The sequence below is a fragment of the Phacochoerus africanus genome, chromosome 1, assembly GCF_016906955.1.
Source record: "Phacochoerus africanus isolate WHEZ1 chromosome 1, ROS_Pafr_v1, whole genome shotgun sequence".
NCBI lineage: Eukaryota > Metazoa > Chordata > Mammalia > Artiodactyla > Suidae > Phacochoerus > Phacochoerus africanus.
In genome coordinates this window covers 157,219,070-157,245,560 of record NC_062544.1, presented here as the reverse complement: position 1 = coordinate 157,245,560, position 26,491 = coordinate 157,219,070, and the positions used below count along the sequence as shown (strand labels likewise).

Here is a 26,491-nt window from a genome sequence, read left to right as displayed (position 1 = left end):
TCTTGACCTCTTTGTTAAGATGTTAAATATGTTAATCTTGTTTTCTACCCTGTCTCAGCCACTTTCTCCCATGATCGTACCCTAAGCTTTTGGAACGTCTAAATGTATACATTAATAACCTCGCATTTGTAGGAGTGTCATTTACCAAAAATTTACTGGTGAGTTCACAAATAAGAACACACTCTCTAGGCCTCTACTGGTAGAGTGGAGGGAATGATCATACCTCAGGTATAAGAACACCCAGTGCTGGAGTTCCCGTCGTGGCGCAGTGGTTAACGAATCCGACTAGGAACCATGAGGTTGTGGGTTCGGTCTCTGCCCTTGCTCAGTGGGTTGACGATCTGGCGCTGCCGTGAGCTGTGGTGTAGGTTGCAGACGCGGCTCGGATCCTGCGTTGCTATGGCTCTGGCGTAGGCCGGTGGCTACAGCTCCGATTCAACCCCTAGCCTGGGAACCTCCATATGCCTCGGGAGTGACCCAAGAAATAGCAACAACAACAACAACAAAAAAGACAAAAAAAAAAAAAAAGAACACCCAGTGCAGGAATTCATGCTACTATCATTGGCAGACAATGAGAAAGCAGGAAGGAGAACTAAGTATGCTTCCTCTTTTAAGGATTCTTATCTTGGGTTTGTATTCCTTAGATGCAGGGAGAGGTGTGTGTGAGGATGGGGGAAAGGCAGAGGCATGCTGCTATGGTGACTGATCCTTCTTGTACTGGGCTTGCAAAGTGAAGATTAGTATTATTACACCATGATTTTTTTAAAGTACTTATATATGCTACGTATTGTGCTAAGCACTTAAATGCCTAATTTAATTTTATGCCAACATTGAGTGCAGTGTAATATCTGTTTCACAGATGAGGAAACTGATGCTAAAAGAAGTTTGAACAAAAAAACTTGCTCAAATCACACACTTAGAAGTGGAAAAACTGATTTGAGCACAAGTTTCTTTAACACCAAAGCCCCTCTGTCCTATACCATGTCCATATTAAAGCCAAAGGAGGGGTTCTCACTGAAGCTCAGCAGTAACAAACTCTCCTAGTATCCATGAGGATGTGGGTTTGATCCCTGGCCTCACTCAGTGGGTTAAGGATCCAGCACTGCTGTGAGCTGGGATGAAGGTTGCAGATATGGCTCAGATCTGTCGTTGCTGTGGCGGTGGATCCCTAGCCTGGGAACCTCCATATAACGCAGATATGGCCCTAAAAAGCAAGTAAGTTGCTTTATAAAAAAAAGAAAAAAAGCTGAAGAAGCTAGTATAGTCAGTACCTTTGTCCCTGCCATAATCCCAGATTTCTCAACTTCTAGGGAAGGAATTATCTCAAATTTCAGTAGTCAAAAGAAAAAGAAAAGAAGGATAGAAGGATAAAAATACAGGCGGAAGGATAGGAGGGAGTGAGGGAGGGAGGAAGGAAGGAAATAAATCTTTGTTTTCTTTTTAGGGCCACACCCATAGCATATGGAAGTTCCCAGGCTATAGGTCAAACCAGAGCTGCAGCTGCTGGCCTGCACCACAGCAACACAGGATCCAAGTCACATCTGCAATCTACACCACAGTTCAGAGCAACACGGGATCCTTAACCCACTGAGTGAGGCCCAGGATCAAATCTGCATCCTCATGGATACTAGTTGGGTTCATAACCAACTGAGCCACAATGGGAACTCTGACATCAATCTTAGAGCATTGAAGTTCACTGTAGTAACCTGGATAGAAAGGATACAAAGTTTCAGAAATCCTGAAAACCTAATAAATTTATTAGTGAATAATGAAATTCTAACACATAAAATAGCCATATAAAAGAAAATCATAGCAGATTAGTCAACAGAGTTAAATTCAGATTCTTAAAGACCAATGAATAATGTTAATTCAACCTATCTAAACTTTAGACTATAAATATACTACCAAACTTTATCTTAAGCATAATTAAGACAATGAGCTTGTTCAATAATAAAACTGACCAGACATAATTAAAAGCATACTCACAAATGGCATCATCTCCAAAAATAGAAATATATGTAAGACACACCATAAAACCAAGCACAAAGCTTAATTTTTTAAAGAACAAGTGACCTATGAGATTAAATCAACAGGAGAGAAGTACAAAACGAAGAAGAGAGTTTCTGTCATGGCTCAGCTGGTTAAGAACCTGACTAGTATCCACAAGGTTTTGGGTTCAATTCCTGGCCTCGCTCAGCAGGTTAAGGATCGGTGTTGCCTCTGTAGTAGCTCAGGGCGCTGCTGAGGAGCCGGTTCGATCCCTGGCCCAGGGGCAGCCAAAATGCAGAAGAATCTAAACATGGAAGAATTGCAAATAGGGCAAGAAAAAAAATTAACAGGAGTGTAAAATATGAGATTTGATTTGGAGGAAACAAATACAAATATTTAGTATAAAGATACTCTGAACAGAAGAAACTCAGAAATAATTTCCATTTATTCACAAGGTATTTATTAAGCATGTGTAGCACTGCTACAACTTCTCCGGAAAGGGGATGACGGAATTCAGGTGGCAGTGGGAAGGATCAGTGAAGCAGAGGCAAGTCAGAAAGTCATTCTCATATCCCCCACATGGAGCCAGTGCGCAGCTTACAACAGGAATTCAGTGCTATTTTCTTAATGTATGAACTGTGTTTAAGCTATGGGGCAACCCAAAATTCAACCAGGGTAGTGGAATAGGGCAAAAGCCCAATGGAAATATCTGCAGACAAAAAGGAAATGCAGACTATTTTGAGCAGACGACCTTCACAGTGTCTCTTAACAGAACTCACTGCTTCCCCATTTCTCTGTTTCCATTCTGGATAGAGCTTATTTATTGACCCAACTGATTTCCTCTACTCAATCGACCTTGATATAAAGTAGCTGAAGTCATGTCACAAATAAGATCACTGGTTCACTTTTGTGCTGATACAGCAAATCTCTGAGCCCTTCCACTGGAAGAGTGCACGAAGCACTTGTATGTCTGTAAGACAATTTTAGGCAAAAGGATGTGGTCCTGTGGGCTCAAGAGCAGTCCTAACTAAGTAAAACAATTCTTGTGTCACCAGTATGAATTACCACCTCTAGTGGGGCTCTATGTCCACAATTCTCAGCAGAAAAATTTTCATTCAATATTATAATAGGAGTGTTGAGGAGAAAGGGGAGCTGGGAGATCAGACAGGAAAGCAGAGCTGAGAACAAAGTTCAAAGTGGAGACATGATGGGCATCCAAACCAAAAGGCAAGAAGCTGGTATGGAGGTGGGGTACAGAATCAGAAATTTGAAAGCAGGAGAGCTGAGAAGAAACGGAAAGTTATCTGCTACAATAGAGCAAGTAAGGTTGTTTCATGACTTGCTTTATATATGCCAGTCATATGTGTGGTATGTCAGACTGAGCTGACAGGCTCAAGTCTAGGGTCAGGGCAGCCACCAAGCCTGCATCACCAATCTCATTCAGCCTCAAGTACTCTGAGGGATATGAAAAGAACCCTGAGACACTCCCAAAGTTCTTCATTCAGCTGACATTTCATATGTGGAACTAAGGGACTTCTGTATTCTACAGATGAGGTCCAGCAAGGATTTACTTGTTATTAAGACTTACTGTACAAGCAGATAACCCAATATAGCCTGGTACATACACAACTAGAGTCCCTTACTGGGGGCAATAGATCTTTCTGTAAATAGCTTGGTAGGTTTTGTAAGTCCACAAAAGTGGGATGGCCATCTGACATATCTGCAGGCCATACCCAGAATATAAACTCAGTAAGACTTGTTAACCCTACCTCCAGAAGCTCTTTTAATTTTGATCACTTCTCATTAGAATGCTGCTAGAATCCTGGTCCAAATTATCCAGCTCTCTCACCGGTACAAGCATCATGGCCTTCTAACTGGTCTCTCTGCTTTCACTCCTGTCTCTCCATAGTCCAGTCACACTCCAAACAGCACAACTAGAGTAATATAAATCAGAGTGAATTGCTCTATTTAAAATGCTTCAATGGTTACCTACTCGTACATTTTGAACAAAATCTAAAATCCTCTACCATGGTCTAATATAGCTCCAGTATCTACCTACCACTTCCCTGACCTCATCTTGTACTTGGCCTTTGTTTTGTTTCCTCCAACAGACTGTTCTCCCTTGACCAAGGCCCCATCTCATTACTCTCTACTTCATTACCCAGTTTATTGTCTGTATAGCACTTAGTACCTATAAGTTTTATTTGTTTACACACTTATTGTATTTATCCCTGCAATGGAATGTACACTCCATAAAGGCAAGGATATTGCTCACAACTGTATCACAACACTGGTACAAGGCCAGGTACAGAGGGAGAACTTAATGAGAAAGTGAAGGGAGAAGGAGGCAATTTGCTAATATACTATTGTATCTGTTTCTTTGTATGAGACCTGGACCAGGAAAAAGTCACCTTTTAAAACTAGTTTCAGGAGGCCCTGCTTGACACTATTGATAACTGCTTAGCCTAATCTTGCATTTCACCTGATAATAAGATTAAGCATATGCCTTGAACCTAAGACCAGCATCTCAGGCCCCTATCACGAATGCCCTAGTATTTCCTTTTTTTTTTTCTTTTTGCCATTTCTTGGGTAGCTCTCGCGGCATATGGAGGTTCCCGGGCTAGGGGTCGAATTGGAGCTACAGCCACCGGCCTACGCCAGAGCCAAGCAACACCAGATCCAAGCCACGTCTGCGACCTACACCACAGCTCATGGCAACGCTGGACCCTTAACCCACTGATTGAAGCCAGGGATCGAACCTGCAACCTCATGGTTCCTAGTTGGATTCGTTAACCACTGAGCCACGACGGGGACTCCACAAATGCCCTAGGACTGAGAGGCAAAGTACAAAAGACAGTCCACTAGAGCTACATGGCCCAGCACTCCCTCCCAAAACGCACTGAGAAAGACTGCCAACAGGAGGATTGATTATGCTTGTACTATAGCTAGCAAAGTTCTTTAATGGAAGTCTACCCATCAACAGGTCTATACTTCATCAGTAAGGGGACTCTGTATCACCGTGATCTCCAGACTTACCATGTCCAAATTTCTAGAGAATGCATTCCTGCACAGCATCTGAGAACATTTTGTCAACCAGGTCTTGGTCCTTAAAGAAAAGTGACACATCCACATTGATAAGTGGAGGCCATTAAGTGCTTCTGCTAGAGCACTGTGGCTTAGTATACATAACTCCTAGTGGAGCTCCTCCTTATGAATGCCCTTGTCACTACTCATCGGTGCTATGCATGATGGGCTCAAGACAAACGACTAGGAATAGGACTAGGACATTTGAATGTCAGTGGTTACTAAGCTAGCTGAGCTGGATGGAAATTAATGGAGCTCTCCATTCTGGTTTGCCATCTGCCTAAACAGACTTCTATGATGACTGTAGCTGGGAAAGAGACTTTAAGTCAAGGTATTTACACCTTGACAGACATTACAGTACAGGTTTTATGGAAAATTTTGGTTATATTCCTAAAATTTTAGTCATTTACTTAATCTCATCTCCTAGGGCCCCCATTCCTGTTGGGTAGAATCAGCCATAAAGATTATTGGGGCAAAAAAATTGCCTAGGGTCACAGAATGGACAGTGGGTGGTTCATGTTGTAAACTGACATAATCTTCCTAGGAAGATTACACTTAGGAGACTATTACATTCTTTCTGTCTGTGTGTGTTTGTGTGTACATATTTTATAATCCTCTTTCCCCAACCTCCCCAGAGCATAGGGCACCAATCAATTCCTTTTCAAACAAGTCTTCTCTCCTATGTACTGAACAAAAGATGTTCCTATTTTTTAGAGACCTGCCTTATCCACAGGCTAGGTGGGACAACTTTATGAGTCACATGCCTTCTAATCCCTGGTCAAGCTTAGGTGACACAGTGACTCAAGGAAGGCTGATCATGTTTTCAGGCCTGGGGACTTGGAACTGAAACACTGAAATACTGCTGATTAGCTGAGATGGAGCTCTGGGTCTTAAAGTCCTACAGATAGGATGGCTGAGCCCACTGTTTCAGGCATCCACAATGAGTTATGTAGCAAGAGAAGCTAGCATTAAGAAAACAGAGCTGATAAAATACAGAGAGAAAGAGGGAGAAGCACATTCAATTTCTATGATGGCTGGTCATACTTAATAAAATCACAGTGAACTGATGTGCTCCATGTGTATTTTTACTATAAATAACATTTTCATCTGTATGTCTTTAAGTTGATATTTGTTCCTTAAAGCCAATCATTTCCTATGACATGCAAACATACACTTTCATTGATATTCTCTCACCTTTCCTTTCACCTCTTGCTTTCATAATACTCTACTGCCTTCCCTCTCTTGATCATTCTTCATTCAATCTGTAGCCAAAAATCTTGTGTAATAGATACTTATTTTTTGTGTGTGTGTGTATTTTTTTTTAGCAGCCTAGAATCTTCTGGACATTCTAATCTTTGATTATAATGGGGCAGTTGAGCAACATATGTGTCCATCTGCCCAATTTTAAGACCAAAGCAACAACATGGATTAAAAGGAGGAAATTATTACCCTTTTGAAAGTGGGCCCCATCCCATGACCCATCCTGTCCCTATACTCTCATGATAGTACATGTCTTTTCCAGGCTGGCCATGGATCCAGGCCCAATCTGACAACAATCAGCGCAATCTCAGTGATCAGGCCTATAATGCAGATCAGTGTTTCCAACCTTTTTTGACTAATGAATGTTTTAAAATGTAATACTGCAAATTTAAAAAGCTCTTTAAAAAGCTATTTAAAAAATGCTTGTATGACACAAAATAAAGCAATTTTAAATAAAAAGTTTCATCTTAAATTAGCATATTATTAAAGCTTTATTATAAAGTTCATATAGCAAAGTCTTTAATTATACTGCATATATTTAAGGATAATTTTGACTTTTACTCACAGGAGATGAACTATTATATCATGTAAAGAAAATTACATGTTGTCAAATAAACTTGTCAAAAAAATTAAAAGATGGATTTACAACCAAATGCGTTTAGTTAAAAGTTGGACTTGGCACAAATGTACCTTGAAATGCAGGCTGACATTTAATCTGTTATAGCATCCAAAATAAATAATCTTTAAAAATCTGATACTTAGAATTCTTATATTTTGAGCTTATAAAAATCAACTGCTTATTTTGAAAATTCAGAGGTTCAGTTTTTTTAACCTATCAAGGTAGGAGAAATGGTTTCATGCTTGCTCTGAGAGAAGTTCTCAGAAAACAAATAAAATGTAGATCTTTTTAACTAATAAACAAAAAGCCAATTGGTTAGTATAATCCTATGTTTTTCTTTTTCATATTTTCAGTGTTTAAATCTTTCCTTTTCAGACTTTTAAGTACCTAAACAGAGCACTACCAATTAAAATAAACATCTAGCTGTCTATAGACACTAGCTGTATAATAAGTTGAAAATGAATTCTTTTAAGAACAAACTTCTTCCTTATTTAATACCACACTGAGTCTTTTAATTGACAATCCATTTTAGAAATGAAAGCATCTTAATTTGATTATATCCCTTCTATGTTTCATAATATTCAATATAGTATCTTTTTACCTTGCTATTTGGTGAATAAATCTGAAATGATTTTCTCTAGAGCGGCTTTAAGAATAGTAAATAGCAAATGCCAATCATATGCATGTATGAAGACACATATGACTTTAAACCTAAGGCATGCCTGGCTAATATGTTTTTTATATTTAAAATGATTAAAAAATAAAATGATTAAAGAATCTTATTTTGAAATAATTATAGATTTCTAGAAGAAGTGCAAAGAGAACACAGAGAAGTCCCTTATGCCCTTCACCCAGCTTCCTTTAATCATGCAGGTTTTTAAGTATTAGAAACAGGTTTTAAGTATTGATGTTTCATAAAATTTTGATCAGATGAATGCGACTTATGTATTTCATAAAGAGCATCTTGAAATAATTTTGCAGAATTATCATTTTTCATGCTCCTAATTTATATTTTTACATGTGTTTTAAACATGTTCCATCTTTAACCAACAGTTCATTATGAGTACAAACTAAGCTATACTTACAACTTACACTTAAAAACAGTAGATCCTTCTTTAAACTCTTCTAAAAAATAGAAGAGGAAGGAATACTTCCAAATTCATTTTATGAAGCCAGCATTATCCTTAATTCAACCAAACAAGGACACTGTAAGAAAATAAAATTACAGGCCAATATCCTTGATGAACAAGGATGAAGTGAAAATTCGCAACAAAATAGTTGCAAAGAGAATCAACAATACAGTAAAAGAATCATACACTATGGTCAAGTGGATCTATTTCAGGGATGTAAGGATGGTTTAACACTCACAAATCAATCAATGTGACACACCACATTAACAGAATGAAGGATAAAAAACATATGATCATCTCAATAGATGCAGAAAAAATATTTGAAAAAATTCACAATCCATTTATGATTAAAAACTTTCAACAAACTGGGAATAGAGGAAATGTCTCTCAACGTGAGTGAGGCCATATGTCACAAGCCTGGAGCTAACATGAGACTCAACAGTGAAAAGTTGAAAGCTCTTCCCCTAAGATTGGGAACAAGACAAAGATATATTATTCAACATAATACTCAAATTTCTAGCCAGAGAAATTAGGAAGAAAAGAAATAAAGTTATCCAAGTCAGAAAGGAATAAATAAAACTCTATTTACAGATAACATGGTATTGTATATAGAAAATCCCAAAGACTCTACCAAAAAACTGTTAGAACTAATAAACAAATGCAGTAAAGTCGCAGGATAAAAAATCAATATACAAAAATTTTATATGCTAATAATGAAGTATAATAAAGAGAAATTAAGAAAATAACCTCATTTATACTTGTATTAAAAAGAATAAAATACCTAGGAATAAATTTTACCAAGAAGGCAAAAGATGGGTACACTGAAATACTATAAGACACTGATGAAAGAAATTGAAGAAGACACAAATAAATGGAAAGATATACCATGCCCATGGATTGTAAGAATTAATAGTTAAAGTGTCCACATTACTCAAAGCAATTTACAGATTCACTGAAATCCCTATAAAAATTCTAACAGCATTTTTCACAGAAATAGAACAAAGAGTCCCAAAATTTGTATGGAACCACAAAAGACTCTGAATAGCTAAAGCAATCTTGAGAAAGAAGGACAAAGCTGGAGGTATCATACTACCTGATTTCAAAATATATTATAGAGCTACATTAATCAGTGTGGTGCTGGAATAAAAATGACACACAGATGAACAGAACAGAATAAAGCTCAGAAATAAACACATGCATACATAATCAATTAATTTATGACAAAAGAGCCAAGAGTATGCAATGGGGAAAAGACAGTCTTTTCAATAAGTGTAGTTGGGAAAACTCTTTATCTACATGCAAAGTGCAAAAGAGTGAAACTGGGTCTCCATTTTACACCACACACAAAAATTAATTCAAGATGGGTTAAGAGCTTTCTAAGACCTAAAACCATAAAATTCATTCCTAGAAGAAAACTTAGGCAGTAAGGTCTGCGGCAATTGGTCTCGGCAATAATTTTCGGATTTGACATCAAAAGCAAAGGTAACAAAAGCAAAAATAAACAAATGGTACTAGATCAAACTAAAAAGTGTCTGTACAGCAAAAGAAACCATCAACAAAATAAAAAGGCAACCTATGGTATGGGAGAAAATACTTGCAAATCAGATATCTGATTAAGATAATATCCAAAGTACATAAAGAACTCATGCAACTCTATAGCAAAAACTCCCAAACAACTTGATTAAAAATTGGGCAGATAGAGTTCCTGTCATGGCTCAGTGGTTAACAAACTTGACTAGTATCCATGCGGACATGGGTTTTATCCCTGGCCTTGCTCAGTGGGTTAAGGATCCAGCGTTGCTGTGAGCTGTGGTGTGGGTCGAAGACACAGCTCAGACCTCGCATTGCTGTGATTGTGGCACAGGCCAGCAGCTGCAGCTCCAATTCAACCCCTAGCTTGGGAACCTCCACATGCCTCGAGTTCAGTCCTAAAAAGACAAAAGACACACACACACACACAAAATTGGGCAGAGGATTTGAATAGATATTTTTTTCCAATTAGGATATACAAATGGCCAATAGGTACATGAAAAGGTGCTCAGCGTTGCTCATCTCATCGTCAGAGGAATATAAATCAAAACCACAATAAGCTATTTGCTTCACACCTGTTAGAATGGCTATTATCAAGAAGACACAAATATTGAGCACTGGCCAGGATATAAAGAAAAGGGAACCCTTGTGCACTGTTTGTGGGAAAGTGAATTGATAGAGCCACTATGTAAAACAATATTGAGGTTCCTCAGAATATTAAAAATAAAACTACAATATGATCTAGCAATTCTACTTCTGGGTGTTTATCGGAAGGACAAACACTAACTTGAAAAGATATTTGCACTCTTATGTTCATTGAAGCTTTATTTATAACAGCCAAGAGATGGAAACAACCCATTGCTTTTTTTTTTAATGGGAAAAACATTTTAAAAATCAGTTTATTAATTTCCAAAAATTAATTATTGATACAAAAGCTATTAATGCCTTAATTATTTGAATTGATTCTGAGGTCAATTTATATAAGCTAATTCTAAAATTTCACATAGGAGTTCCCATCGTGGCCCAGTGGTTAACAAATTAGACTAGGAACCATGAGGTTGCGGGTTTGATCCTTGGCCTCACTCAGTGGCTTAAGGATCTGGCGTTGCCATGAGCTGTGGTGTAGGTTGCAGATGCGGCTCAGATCCCGCGTTGCTGTGGCTCTGGTGTAGGCTGGTGGCTACAGCTCCAATTAGACCCCTAACCTGGGAACCTCCCTAGAAAAGACAATAAAATAAAATAAAATAAAATTTCACATGGAAGAGAAAATGTGAGAGATGAGTCAAGAGAACCTGGGGTGGGGGGAACAAAGACAAAGTAGTTGTAGTATTTTTACCTTAAACTGAGCAGTGGGTAACAAGTGTTCACTGCTATGCTTTATACCTTACATACATTTTATAAATATTGTGCTATAGCTTTTAATATTTAATTTTTAAAAAGAACAAAAAAAGCCCTTGTCTATCAAAAATCACAATATATTATAGTACAGTAATACTACACTAAACTTTATATTAAATACTATACTTTAAGCTATAGTAGTTAAAAGTGTTATTAATGGCACAGAAGTAAAGATCAATGGAACTAGAGTCCTAAAACCAACCTATACATATGTAAGAATTTATTAACTGATAATGTGACATGCCACTTATTATAAAACTGTTATTGAAATGGACAGCCAACTGAACAAGATTCCTTCCTTACACTATTCACAAAAATAAACTCCAGATGAATTAAAGACAAATTTTTGTGGATACATCTGTGGCATGTGGAAATTCATGGGCCAGGGACAGAACCCATGCCACAGCAGCAACCTGAGCTGCTATAGTGACAATGCCAGATCCTTAACCCACTGTGTCATAGCAGGAACTCTAAGACTTAAATTTTCTATAAAAGTATAAGATAATGTAAGATTCTATGTTTATATTTTCAGGGCAGGAAAAATATGCATTAAAAAGTTAGCAAAAAAAATCAGTAATAAACCAAAAATAAACAAATGGAACCTAATCAAACTTACAAGTTTTTGCACAGCAAAACAAAGCATAAACATATGAAAAGACAACCCGCAGAATGGCATAAAATATTTGCATATGGAGCTACTGATAAAGGATTAATCTCCAAAATATACAAACATCTCATACAGCTATATATATATATATATGTGTGTATATATATATATATATATATATATATAAACAATCTAATTGAAAAATGGGCAGAAGACCTAAAAAGACATTTCTCTAAAGCAGACTTACAGATGGCCTAGAGGCACATGACAAGATGCTCAACACTGCTAATTATTAGAGAAAATGCAAATCAAAACTACAGCGGAGTACCACTTCACACTGGTCAGAATGGCTATCATTAAGTCTACAAATAACAAATGTTGGAGAGGGAGTGTACTCTACATTCCTAGAGTAGCTAAAAGTAACTAAAATATTTTATTTAAAAACACATTACTGCTTTTAGTTATATTACACAATGAAAAAGAACATTAAGAGAAGAATGTATGGGAGCTTCCGTCATGGCTCAGTGGAAGCAAATCTGACTAGCATCCAGGAAGACACAGGTTCGATCCCTGGCCTCTCTCAGTAGGTTAAGGAGCCAGCATTGCCATGAGCTGTTGTGTAGATCACAGAAGTGGATCGGATCTCAAGTTGCTACGGCTGTGGTGCAGGCCAGTGGCTACACCTCCTATTCAACCCCTAGCCTGGGAACCTCTATATGTTGCAGGTGTGGCCCTAAAAAGAAAAAGAAAAAAAAAAAAAAGAAGAATGTAGGTACACACACACATACACACGTATACATCTATATTAACTGAATCTCTTTGCTGTGCAGCAGAAATTAACAGCAATAAATCAATTATACTTCAATAAAAAAGAACTCAGTAAAAGCCATAAAAGCAAAGACAGGTAAGTATGACATCAAAATTGAAAGCTGTTACTAACAATGGAGGAGAACTCCAACAGACTGGAGGAAAATATACTATTTTCATGAATAAAGAATGAGTATCTAGAATCCAAAGAATTTCTATAAGAAGTATTTGCTATGGAGCATATAACAGAACCCCCCCCCCCAAATAAGAGTGCTTAAAACAGAAGTTAAATTTTTCTCTTATGCAAAAGAAGTTGAGGGCTCTACCAAATGCTCAGAGACCCAGACTTTCTGGTTCATTGAGCTACTACCATGGTCGTCATGGTCTAGGATGGCTGTAGGAACTCCAGTCATTACATCTGTTTTCCAATACACAGGACAGGTGCAGGGATGAGCAAGCGTCTTCTCCCATGAAGAAGACTTCAGAAAGTCACACCAAAACCTTCCGCCTATATACCATTAGCTAAAACTTAAACATGGTTCTACTTAGCTCCAAGGAGGCCAAGGAATATAGTCTTCTGGATGGATAGCAATAGACTTGGCTAAAAGCTGGGGTTCTTATTACTAAAGATGAAGGGAGAATGGATCATAGGAGGGAACGAGCAGTCTTTGCCATGCAATCAAAAAAAAAAAAAAAGAAATCAAAATGGTCAAAATCTTGAGAAAAGATACTCAATTACAGGGAAATAAAAATTAAAATAAGGAGAGAGGGGAGTTTCCGTCATGGCTCAGTGGTTAACAAATCCGACTAGGAACCATGAGGTTGCGGGTTCCATCCCTGGCCTTGCTCAGTGGGTTAAGGATCCGGTGTTGCTGTGGCTGTGGTGTAGGCCAGCGGCTGCAGCTCTGATTAGATCCCTAGCCTGGGAACCTCCATATGCCACAGGAGTGGGCCTAGAAAAGGCAAAAAGACCAAAATAAATAAATAAATAAGAGAGGAATTTTAAAAACTTTTGAGAAGTAAAAACTTGCAAGTTGGTTAAGGCATGAGGATTTTTAACCTTTGTTAAATTTTTTAAGAAAGAGAATATAGTCTACATTCTTAGTGTAGCTAAAACTAAAATATTTAAAAACACATTACTGCTTTTAATTATATTACATATTATATGGATACATAATATTAGTATAGGCACCTTGGGGACCAATTTGGAATTATCTATTAAAATTCTGATGATACAATTTTATTACCCAGTAATTCCATCCTTGAGAATCTATACAGTATAAACATTCACACATTTGCATAAGTACAAGGATGTTCATTGCAGTAATGTTTAAAAAAGGAAAAACTGGAAACAATCCAAGTGCTGATTATTAGGGGAATAGTCCTACTTAATTTTCTTCATGGCCCTATTGCCACTATCTGATATTACATTATTTTATTTATCTACTTATTTGTCATCTAGGAAATTAGCTCATCTAGGAAGAGAGTAGAGGCAAGAACATATTTATATAATGCTTGTTTGGTTAAAAATTCATTAGAGGAGTTCCCATCGTGGCTCAGTGGTTAACAAATCCCACTAGGAACCATGAGGTTGCGGGTTCGGTCCCTGCCCTTGCTCAGTGGGTTAAGGATCCGGCGTTGCCGTGAGCTGTGGTGTAGGTCGCAGACGCGGCTCAGATCCTGCGTTGCTGTGGCTCTGGTGTAGGCTGGCAGCTACAGCTCCAATTCGACCCCTAGCCTGGGAACCTCCATATGCCGCGGAAGCGGCCCAAGAAATGGCAAAAAGACAAAAAAAAAATTCATTAGAAATAACATATTGTTTGTTTATTTATTTATTTATTTTTGTCTTTTTGAGGGCCGCACCTGCAGCACATGGAGGTTTCCAGGCTAGGGGTCTAATTGGAGCTACAGCTGCTGGTCTATGCCACAGCCATATCAGATCAGAGCTGGGTCTTCGACCTACACCACAGCTCAAGGCAACGCTGGATCCTTAACCCACTGAGTGAGGCCAGGGATCGAACCTGCAACCTCATGGTTCCTAGTCGGATTCATTTCCACTGAGCCACAACAGGAACTCCTATATTGTTTTTTAAAATGACGAATCAAAACAGATACCATTTCAGACTTAAAAAACATGATCCTGCAGGAGGCCCTCCGGAAGGCCTGCAGGCAGAATGAGAAACAATGACCCAGATAAAGTCTCCAAGCTTGCTGTCCAGAGAGACTCTCACTGGACAATACCTGCTGCCCTTTAGGGTCTGAGACATTTTATAGTAGAATCACCATGCTCTCTTCATTATGCAAAACTCTTAACTACCTTTTTTTATTTAAAAAAATTTTTTTTTATTATAGTTGATTTACAATGCTCTGTCAATTTCTGCTGTACAGCAAAGTAACCCAGTTTAACTACCTTTAATACGTGGATTCCAAGACTGCTGCTAGCACTGAGTGAACTTTCACTCACTGAGCAGGGCCTGCCATGGGAAAGAGGTCCCAACTAGAAAGCCAGGATAATGCTAAGACTGCTAAGATGTACCATGCTGAGAGAAGACAAAATGCTGACACCTGAGCCACTGTGCTTGAAGGGGGCTTGGCACTGGTAGGAGTACTGTGCTCATCAGTACTCACAACAACGGGGCATTCCAGGGCTCCATCACCAAAGCTGTGAGGGAATATACCTGTGATCACAAAATGGAAGGACTCAGTTTGCTTTGCTATGATTTCTAAGTCCTTACCAACACACCCATTCACAGACGTTAATCTATGTTTTTTATTTCTAACCTCACAGACAAGCAGTTTTCAAACTACTTTTTTCTTTTTAATTGGAGGGACTCAGTTCAAATGAAAACTTAAAGAAGAATAAAACAAACAGGGGGAGAGAAACAGCCTCAGTGCTCCATCTTAGGGGAATGGGAAGAATATGCAGACTGTTGGGTGCTCTGGGAAGAAGAGTTTGAAAGGGAAGGGAGTGATGAGAAAATGAACTTTCGCAAAGACCTAAGGAAGATGAAGGAGGGAGCTTTGTAGATATTGGGGGAAAACAAAGGTGGTGAGGCAGGGACGTAGCTGCTTTGTTGGAGGAATAACAAAGTACCATGTGAGACTGGGACAAAGTAAGCACAGGGGAGAGTAGTAGGAGATGAGGTCAGAGAGATAAAGGGGGATTTAGATCATGCAGGGCCTTAGCTAAGTGTCTGAGCTGAGAACTTATTTTAAAAGGGTCCGCCTACAGGATAGCCTCTTGGAGAGCAAGTACAGAAGCACGAAAAAGAGGCTATGACAATAATCCATTATTATTATTATTATTATTATTATTATTATAATGGTGGTTTGCACAAGGTGGTAGCATAGGGTTAGTGGGATAGGACGAATTCTACATACATTTGGAAGGGAGAAACAACAATTGTTTGCTGATAGATATTGTGGGATGAAAGAGAAAGAAGACAGCAAAGATGATGCTGAGTTTTTGGGCCTGGGCTACTGAAAACAGAGCTTCTTTACTGAGATGAGACAAGCTGTGGAAAGAGTGGGTTTTAAAAGGGAAGATCAGGAGTTCTCGTCATGGCACAGTGGTTAATGAATCCAACTAGAAACCATGAGGTTGCGGGTTCAATCCCTGTCCTTGCTCAGTGGGTTGCTGATCCAGCATTGCTATGAGCTGTGGTGTAGGTTGCAGGCGCAGCTCGGATCCTGCGTGGCTGTGGCTCTGGAGTAGGCTGGCAGCTACAGCTCTGATTAGACTCCTAGCCTGGGAACCTCCATATGCTAAGGAAGCAGCCCAAGAAATGGCAAAAAGACAAAAAAATAAATAAATAAATAAATAAAATAAAAAGGAAGATCAGAAGTTCAGTTTTGAGATGTCTGTTAGATATCCAGATGGAGAGGTCTCAAGTAGGTATAGTTTGATATCAGAGTATGAGATTCAGAGGAGAGGTCTAACTTGGAGAAAAAATTTGGCGGTCATTGGTGGTAGTAGTTGGTATATAGATGGTATTTAAGGTCATAGGACTGGGTGACAGGGCAAGGAAATAGAATTGATAAGGAAGAGTAGAGGTTTGAGGAGTAAGCAGTGCTCAATCTTTCAGAAGTCAGGAAGATGATGAGGAACTAGCAAAAAGACTGAGAACTACCAGTAAGATGGGAGGAAATCCAAAGAATGTTCTGGAAGCTAAGTGAAGAAAGTATGTCAAAGAACAAGGAATAAATCAACTTGTGCAAAATGCTATTGAAAGGTCAAGTAAGAAAGACCGAAAACACTGGAGTTAGCAATGTGAAGGGTAAAGGCCTGATGAGCACGGACTCAAGAGATCCTGGTGGGAGGAACTAGATTCAGTGAGGTAGCTAATAGAGAACAGGTCTGGAGGTGGGTGTAGGGTGAAAAGAGTTTGGTCTTATACTATAAGGCACTATCTCTGTAGTATCTGGTACAGTGCTTGGCACATAGCGCTAACTCAATAAATTTGCTGATTGAACTGAGATCACTAGCCACTGAATTAGGAAATAGTTCTAGAAGTTTAAAAGCTGATACAGTGAATTGTGAGAATTCTTGATCCAATAAAAAAGAAATGCCTTCATTCTCCTTCAATGCCTCCAAACTCTTCAGTTTTGAAAACTATGCCTAATACACCTAGTATAGCTATTCCCTAAATTTAAAAGAAATAGCAACAGAATTTGATAAATACATGATCTACAAGAAAATATTTTCAATTCTGGATAGGTACAATCTCTCCAACTACCTCTTGCACCTGGGACCCTGTGACTTTGTATCCAGGGGTAGAACATGAATCCCAGCCCTCTAGGTACATCATGATTCACTATGTACTAGAATGGAAGACTTTTGGTCATTGCTTAAGGATCATATATCTAACAAGGATCATGTATCCAAAATATATAAGGAACTCTTAACTACTCAACAACAAAAAGGCAAACAGCCCAATTTAAAAATGGGCAAAAAACTTGAACGGAAGTTCAAAGAAGTCTCCAAAGAAGATATACAAGTGTCCAAAAAGTACATTAAAATTGTACAACATCATTAATCATTAGGAAAACGCAAATCAAAACCATGAGCTACCACTTCACTTCCACTAGGATGGCTATAACCAAAACCAAAACAAAACCAGAAAGTAACAGATGTTGGCAAGGAAACTGGAACTTTTGAACATTGATAGTGGAAATGTAAAATGGTGCAGCTGCTGTGGAAAACAGTTTTGGTGGTTCCTCAAAAAGTTAAATATAGAATTACCAAATGACCCAGCAATTCCAATCCTAGGTATACACACAAAAGAACTGAAACAGGTACTCAAGCAAAAACTTGTACAAAAATGCTCATAGTGGCACTATTACAATAGCCAAAAGGTGCAAACAGCTGAAATGTCCATCAACTTATAAACAGATAAATAAAATGTGGTATATCCATTCAATGGAATTATTACCCAATCATAGAAAGGAATTAATATTGTTTACATAAAGGAACACATGCTATAAATGAACCCTGTAAACATGATGCTAAAAGAAGCCAAACATTAAAAAGTCACATATTTTGTGATTTATACGAAATGTCCAGAATTGATCACTCCATAGAGAAAGAAAGCAAATCAGTGATTTCTAGGAAATAGGAAGAGAGGAATGGGGAATGACTGCTTAATGGCTACAAAGTTTCCTTTTGGGGTGATAAAAATATTCTGGAATTAGATGATTGCACAGCAATGTGAATGTATTGCACATTGAATTGAACATTTTTAAATGATTAAAATGGTTAATTTTATGTTATGTGACTTTTAACTCAATAAAAAGTAAATAAATCACACAGCTCACATTTGACAGACCAAGGCTACGCACCCAAGAACTCTAAGTCTTCTACCCACTCAACCATTCTGTCTCCTTTACAAACCAAAGGAGCTCTAGACAAACTTGGTAGTGAACTTTTTCTTCCATCTACCACCATCCAGGCATAGTACCTAATTATATTTGTGATAAAATAATTCCCACATTTGGCCAAGCACATACACGTTTCTAAACAAATTTTTTCTTACCAGAGACTCCCAGTACAAACCTTCTTAGGCCAAGGTCTGCTATTCATATCACAAAGTCATCCTTTAGAAGTTAATCATCATCCACCTCACTAATAATCCTTGGCATTTTCCAACTCCTATGGTTTCTCTTCAGCTGGTAGATCACAATTCTTAGAAGCATGAAGTGCAAAACTGACCCTGAAGCCCTCCTGTGCCAGATTAAAGCTGCCAATGAAGCAGAGATGGGTAAAAGACAGACCAGCAGTGAACATCAGCATGACAATCCACTCTAGAGAGTCACTCTAACCTGAAGTCCTCAAGGTAACAGCATTCATACAACCTTTCAGGAACCAAAGTTTGGTGTTTTCTTCTTCTCTTTGAGTTCAGTGAGGGTCTACTCCAATTTATATCAATACCCTTTAATCACTGACAATGATGAAGACTTCAGAGTATGAGAGATTTTACATGCATGCAACTGGAAAACCAAATTGCAACATCAAATTAATTGGAAAAAATACAGCTGCAAAAACTATTCCTAGGAATCTGACAGCTCGATACATATTTCCTGACATAGCTAAGTATTCCATTTTCAATATACCAACAATCTGGGCTTTGTTCATCAGTTCAATAGGAAGTGATGTCAGGGACACTGGAGTCCTGCTGGCCTTTAGGACCTCTATGGCTTCCGGATAAGAAAGATACCAGGGCCTAATCACCAATCTAAGTCTCAGGGTCCAGGCAAAATATCTCCTCAGTGAAAGGCACAAAGTATCCAAAACAAATGTAAGTAAGACCTCTCTGAAATGAAGTAGACAGGTAATCAGGAACCACCCAGACACCTCCCTGAAAGGTTAAGGGAAGCATCTGGGTAACCAACACAAACTGAGCACCTACCTTAGAGACATATAAGACACCTGGCCCTTCCTCATTACTCCACTTTTGGGTAAACTTCTCGAGAGATTTTTCCAACATTCACCATTTCCATTTTCTTACTTGCTACTCACTTCAATACGGTTTCTGCCTCTTTCAGTCTCAAAGGGTTCTTGCGGAGGTCAAAGACTCCATCTTGCTAAATTCAACACATCATTTTTGGTCTACGTCTTTACTTGATAACTGCTGTTTTTAAAATACTCTCTTCCTTTGCCTTTTATGACACATCTTAAACTGGAGTTAAAGTAAGCTTCTAAGACAAAAATATAGTTTAAATTACTCTTGGAAATTCTTTAAATGGCCTATTATGTAAAGCATACCTGTGTTTTGTGTACATAACTCTATGGAGTAGTGAACTGCATATATGCAAAATGAATAGTAAATATATCTGCAAGACAAAACAGTGCCTCTCATCTAATTAGAAACATCCTCAGGTGTATTGGGTTAAGCCTGCATACCTTAACTGCCAGCAAGGTGCCATTCCATTGTACCTCTCTGGCCACTTCTCATCCCTTTCCTGGGGCTACTTTCCTCTATCCAACTTTGAAATACTGGGCCTGAGCCCTCTTCTCAATCGCTATTAGTGGTTCTCAACGTCCACTGCTCAGTGGTATCACCTGAGGATCTTTTAAACATCCCAGGGTGAAATGCAGACCAAGTAAACAGAAACAGGAATTCCTGGGTAGGCCCTAGCATCAGTACTTTGTAACCATTCAATGTTTCCAGTGTGTAGTCAAAATGAGAATCACTATTTCATACTCTTTTCCTATAGCAGCATCACAGATCACATACTCTAATGCCTACAGGGTCAGAAGGAAAAAAAAAAAACCTTGGCAGGAATAAGTTTTAGGGAGTGGTAGGCTCTCTGGTGAACAAGAAAACAGCTGGGATCAGCTGTGACATAACTCCAATCAACTGTTCCCATATGGGAAAGCCAGCTCAGTAGTGTTACATCTTTTCACTTTGAAAGAAAAGCCCCAAATCTGGATTTTCATGGGAAATCTTGGGATTTTAAGTTACTGGCAACTCACTCAAAATTAAACAACAACAAAACCATTGTATGTGAAAAACAAAACACATGTGTAAACCAGATTCTGCTATGGCTGTGCAACCTCTGCTCTGGGTTGATTCAATCTACATCCTTCAATTTACATCTAAACATTTGTATTCTCAGTTCAGCCCACTCTTCTGGGCTCTGGATTTGAATTATCAGAGGCTTATGTGACCTCTCTGCTTCTCAACCAGTCTTTTTTTTTTTTTTTGTCTTTTTGCCATTTCTTGGGCCGCTCCTGTGGCACATGGAGGTTCCCAGGCTAGGGGTCGAATCGGAGCTATAGCCACCGGCCTACACTGCAGCCACAGCAATGTGGATCGGAGCCGCGTCTGCAACCTACACCACAGCTCATGGCAACATGGGATCCTTAACCCACTAAGCGAGGCCAGGGATCGAACCTGCAACCTCATGGTTCCTAGTCGGATTCATTAACCACTGAGCCATGATGGGAACTCCTCAACTAGTCTTAAGAGTAAACTGTAATTTAAACCACCTCAAAACCATTGTTCTTTCCACTGTCCTCCAGTTCCACCATTCACCTGGCTGGGCAAGCAAGAAGCCTGAGCTTCATCCTATGCACTTATTTCTCTCACTGCTTCTACCACATCAATTATCAAACCCTATCAATTATGCCTCCTAAATGTATCCCCTGCATACATCTACTTCTCTCCATCTCCTCTGCTATCACCTTCGTCCCAGTACCCATCTCTTTTCTACCTTTCCAGTGTAGTTTTCCCTCTGTATCCATGGATATGAACCTGCAGATATGGAGGGATGACCATACTATGCCATTTTATATAAAGAACTAGACTATCTGTGGACTTTGGTATCAAAGGGGGTCCTGGAACTAATCCCCAGTGGATACTGAGGGTCGACTGTTTTAGCCAGCTTAAGCCGCTGTAATAAAATACCATAGACCGGGTAGCTTAAACAATAGAAATGTATTCTCTTATAGTTCTGGAGGGGAGAAGTCCAAGATCAAGGTCTGACACCACTGGTTTCTGGTAAGGACTCTCTTCCTAGCTTGAAGATGGCTACCTTCTCACAATGTGTTCACATGGCCTTTCCTCCCTCCTCTTCTTCTAAGGCCACCAACTTTATCGGTTTAGGGCTCCACTCTTATGACTTCATTTAACCTTAATTACCTCATAAAGACTCTATATCCAAATATAATCACACCAAGGGTTAGGGCTTCAAAAGGCAATTTAGGGGGACACAATTCACTGTACAGCACATTGTAACCTTAGTCAGCTGTCTTCAACCTTCACTATTGTTCCCTCCCAAGCCGTTCTCTCCAATATGAGCAGAGTACTCTTTTACAACCACACTTACAGATGTGTGTGTGTGTATACATATTTGACCAGATAATTCCACTTCTAGGAATTTATCCTACAAACATATCCACATACATGTGAATTAGCATACGTTCAGTACTGTTATGGTAAATTATTGGAAACAACTGTTTTTCAACAGAGGAATGATTAAATAATCTGTGGTCTATCTGTACAATGGAATACTATATAGTCATTCAAAAGAGTAAGAAAACCATATATTGGAATGGAAAGATTTCAAAGACATTGTTAAGGGAACAAAGCAAGAAACAGTGTGTACAGTATGCTACCATCTGTGTAAACAATAGGAGGAAAGAATATGCATTTGCTTCAATGCCCATAGAAAATGTCCAGAATGATAACACAAAACTTGTAATGGTGGTTACCCCTTTAGAAGGTATTGAGAAAGTGGCAGCTGGGGAAGGGAGTAGGACCCACTGCAGACTTTCTGACCTAATGGGCCTGGAGCATGGCCCAGGCACTAGTATTGTTTTAAGTTCCTCTTGTAATTCTGATAAGCAGTCTGGATTGAGAAGTGCTGCTCACCATAGCCTGAGCTACTTTCCCAGAATGATACTGTATCTTCCGGCCCTATCACTCTCCATCCTCTAGCCATACTGGCTGGAGTTCCCAGAAAAGGTCCTGTTCCTTCTCCTGGGAACACTGTCCCCCTAAGCTTCACCTTGTAACTTCTATTTACTCTTTAGACTCAATCTTACCTTAAAAGTTATTTCCCAAGGAAATTTTCCCTAGTTTATAAGCTAGGTCAAAAACCCCTGTTTTATGTACTCAGAGCACCCTTACTTCTTCCAGAATCTACAATTGTGATGAGACACTGTATAACTATATATGTATGTATCTGTCACTCTTTAGACTGTAAGGTCTAGGAATGCAGACACCACATTTACTGCTGTATTTCCAGATTTCAATTAATACCTGGCTGGCAAAGGAGGTCCTCTCTCAAATATCTGTTAAATGAATGAATGACTGCTCCTGCCCTCAAACCTAGCAGAGAAAACTGACACAGAACAAATGAGAATGCAGTGTCATTAGTGTTAAGATAGCAGTCCATTTAAAACCACTGTTCTCAACTGGGGGTGATATTGGCCCTCCCAGGACACATATGGCAATGTCTGGATGCATTTTTGATTGTCAAAACTGTGTAGGTTGTGTAGCTGTTTGTCACAACTGTGTATTGTGGGGTGGGTGGGATTACTGGAAACTATTAACTAGAGGTCAGGGATGCTGCTAAACATCCTATAATGCACAGGATAGCCTCCATAACAAGAATTAGCTGGTCCAAAATGTCAATGATACCTCTAACTTAGAGGATGGTCATACCCAAATGAGTGATCAATTCTACTCCAGGAGGTGGGTTTTTTGGGGGAAAGGGGGTGAGGAGAATGTCAAAAAGGCTTCAGAGAGGAAGTAAAGCTTTAAGCTGTGTGTTGAAGGATGGCAGGGACCATATTGTGTAGACTAGGTTTGTAATGTGAAGCCTCTGAAGAGATTAAAAGCAAGTTATGGTTTGAAAAGGTACCCCCATCAAGTACTCCATACTCCATCCAGTATTACTCATCTCTTTTACACCCTTCTTGCTGAAACAAAACTTTCATCCTCTTAGGGCCGTGGTTTTAGCTAAGAATTAAGGCCAAATTAATTCAAGCTAAGATAAATTCAGATAGCCCTTTCACTCTCCAGAATGTTAGCTGCATTTTAAAACATGCAAATACTTATGAATACAAATAAATCTTAATGTTTAAACTGCTTACTGTTCAGATTACTTGTGGATAAAGCTATTTTCTTTCTTTTTGTCTTTTTAGGGCCGCACCGTGGCATATGGAGGTTCCCAGGCCTCCATATTCGATGATCAGGCTAGGGATCAAATTGGAGCTACAGCTGCTGGCTTACACCACAGCCACAGCAATGCCAGATCAGAGCTGCAACTGTGATCTATATCGCAGCTCACAGCAACGCAGGATCCTTAACCCACTAAATGAGGCCAGGGATTGAACCTGCGTCCTCAAGGATACTAGTCAGATTCGTTTCCCCTGAGCCATGATGGGAACTCCTGGATAAGACTGTTTTCAAACCAACAGCCAGGTTGGTCTTGGTAAAGAGTTCTCCAAAGCTTTCTATATATATATATTTAACTTTCTTTCCCCTGTCCTCAATTTCTGAGCTCCCAGATTTAGAAAAGGTCCAAGTTTTTTCCACAAGTATCTCATGCTGTAAGTTCTTCTGCCAGAGAGGACAGGAGAGACATTTGTGAATGTATTAAATGTGAATAAATTGTACGTATAATTTAGAAGTGATCTACAGATTTTTTAAAAACAGCTTTACTAAAAGTCATAGATACTCCTAGAAGAAATGAAATTGGGATAATCTTAAATGGTATTACCAAGGAAGAATACGGTGCTTTACTACAAAACAAGCATGCTCTTATGAGCTAGAAGTACACACGCTGCTCCAATATGGCCATTCTTAGGGTCGCAGACTGAGTGGCCTCTTTTCAAGAAACTGAGGCCTGAGACTAATGAAGAACAAAGAAAAACGCCTGGCACAGAAGGTTTGAACGACATTTTGTACATAAATGATTGGAGAAGGAACACTTCCTCAGATTTTGGAAAGCTCTACAAATCATTCTTTTTTCTGCTTACATTTTGAGAATTTTTATTTCGTGTTTCCAGACCATTTCCTAATAAGAAAATACCTTATAATTTACAAAGAGCAATTTATCCTCCCTTACATTTACTGACCACTAAAACTGGATACAATTTCCTTAAGCTTTACCAGAGTCAGAGGATTGGTTATAATATGAGCACAGCACAGTTCAGATGCAACATCAACTCCAAGACTAGCCAGCTGGTTTCCATCGAAAGGTCCCCCAGGAGAAAGCCCGTCGGAGGCGGCGGCCGGGGTCGGCGGGGGAATGAGGCCCACCTGGGCGGCCCAGCGGCAGCCACGGGGCAGGGCCGGGGTCCGTGTAGCCTCCGTTTACCTTTGTTTCAGGTACTCTCGCTCCCTGCCAGGCCTGGGATCCCACCCGAGGCCCCGAGCTGGTGACACATCCTTCTTTGGCCAAGTCGGGCCGAGGTTGGGCAGGGGGCGGGGAAGGAAAATAAAGCCTCAGCGCCTAACGACGTGACTCTCAGTTCTTCCAAAACGTTGGCATTTGTTTCTCTGCCAAGCTTTCCTGTTAACAAGTTCCCGAGGGCTGAACAGGCGAACTGGCCCCGGAGCCCCAAAAGTGGGAGGGACCAGGCCGTCCCCCGCCTTCCCTCCTCCGTGGGCGCCCCCGGGCAAAGCCGTTTCCACACCTCCTGGGCTGCCAAGGCCCGGGACCTAGCTGGGCGTGCCGCGGCGCCCACACCGCCTAGAACCCGACTTCCACGGCTCCGCCAGCCTGACCAGCGCCGCGCGGCCCCGCCGGCCCCTGAGCCAGGCCGGTCCCCGCCCCTCTGCCCCGCCCGCCAGGGCCTCCGCGCGCCGCCCCTCGGCCTCACCACAGCCCGCGGGCCGGACCCGGGGCGCGAGGGTTCCAGGTCGCTCCGCGGGCGGCCCCACGCCTACCTCGGCGCCCGCGGGTCCTCTTCTGGCTGCTGCCTCTGCTCGCGTACAGCGCTGGCCGCCACGGCGCCCGGCGGCGCGGGACGTGCAGCTGCGAGCGCTGTGCCTGAGGAGCCGAGGCCCGAGTGCGCCCCGCCCAGCCGCCCGTCCACCCCCTCCCACCCCCCGGCCCCTCCCTCTGCAGCGGGCTCGGCGCCCCGCCCCGCCCACAGGCTCCGCCCCTCCCTCGGGCCCCGCCTGCAAGGCCTCGCCCACTCTGCCGGCTGTAGCCCAAAAGGGGGCTGTCAGGGGTGCCACGAGAGCCGCCTTGGCCGCTTCCCGAACAGTCCCCCTGTGTGGCGGCTCCGCAGGGACGCGATTAGTAGTGCTGACTACTGTTTGGTGGATGTGAGTTTCTCTCGGATTTGTTATTACTGTGATTGTTATTATTACTGATATCGTTGTTGCTGTTATTGTCGTTAGTTTTTTTGTCCTCCTGTAGAGACTGGATGGTTCCATTGAGCCCAGAGGCTGCTACGGGCAGGTGGTCCTCGCAGCTGACCAGCCACTTCAGGTCACCTGGATCCTACTAGTGACAGCGCCACATTTCATTATGAAATAGTGAACAAGTTGGGTGAATTTTGAAAGAAGAGATACTTATTTTTTATTTTTTATCTTTTTAGCTATTTCTTGGGCCGCTCCTGCGGCATATGGAGGTTCCCAGGCTAGGGGTCGAATCGGAGCTGTAGCCACCGGCCCACGCCAGAGCCACAGCAACGCGGGATCCGAGCCGCGTCTGCAACCTACACCACAGCTCACGGCAACGCCGGATTGTCAACCCACCGAGCAAGGGCAGGGACCGAACCCGCAACCCCATGGTTCCCAGTCGGATTCGCCAACCACTGCACCACGACGGGAACTCCGAGATATTTATTTTTAACTGCAATTGTTAAATATAACACAAATACAGAAAGCCATATATAAAACCAATGTATGACTTATGAGATGTACTGACATACACTCTTGGATTTAACACCACGTAAGATGATCTGGCTTAAAACACAAACTTCATTGACATAAACTTCATTGATAGTTGGGAGGACTCAGCTTGAGAAGGTTCTTCCCAAATTGCCTTCTTTGTAACCGACACAGGAACTTATAGCCCCCTCCCCACCCCATTCATGTGCTTTCA

The 26,491-nt window shown here is 40.5% G+C and overlaps 1 protein-coding gene across 1 annotated transcript in view; it reads right to left on the bottom strand.

Moving 5' to 3' along the window:
* Window positions 1-25,449, bottom strand: part of PPP2R3A (protein phosphatase 2 regulatory subunit B''alpha) — a 199,868-nt gene extending 174,419 nt beyond the window's left edge. The window contains exon 1 of the mRNA XM_047782955.1: window positions 25,324-25,449. The gene's annotated coding sequence lies outside the window, so the exon portion shown is untranslated. The remainder of the gene's footprint in view (window positions 1-25,323) is intronic.
* Window positions 25,450-26,491: the final 1,042 nt, after the last annotated feature.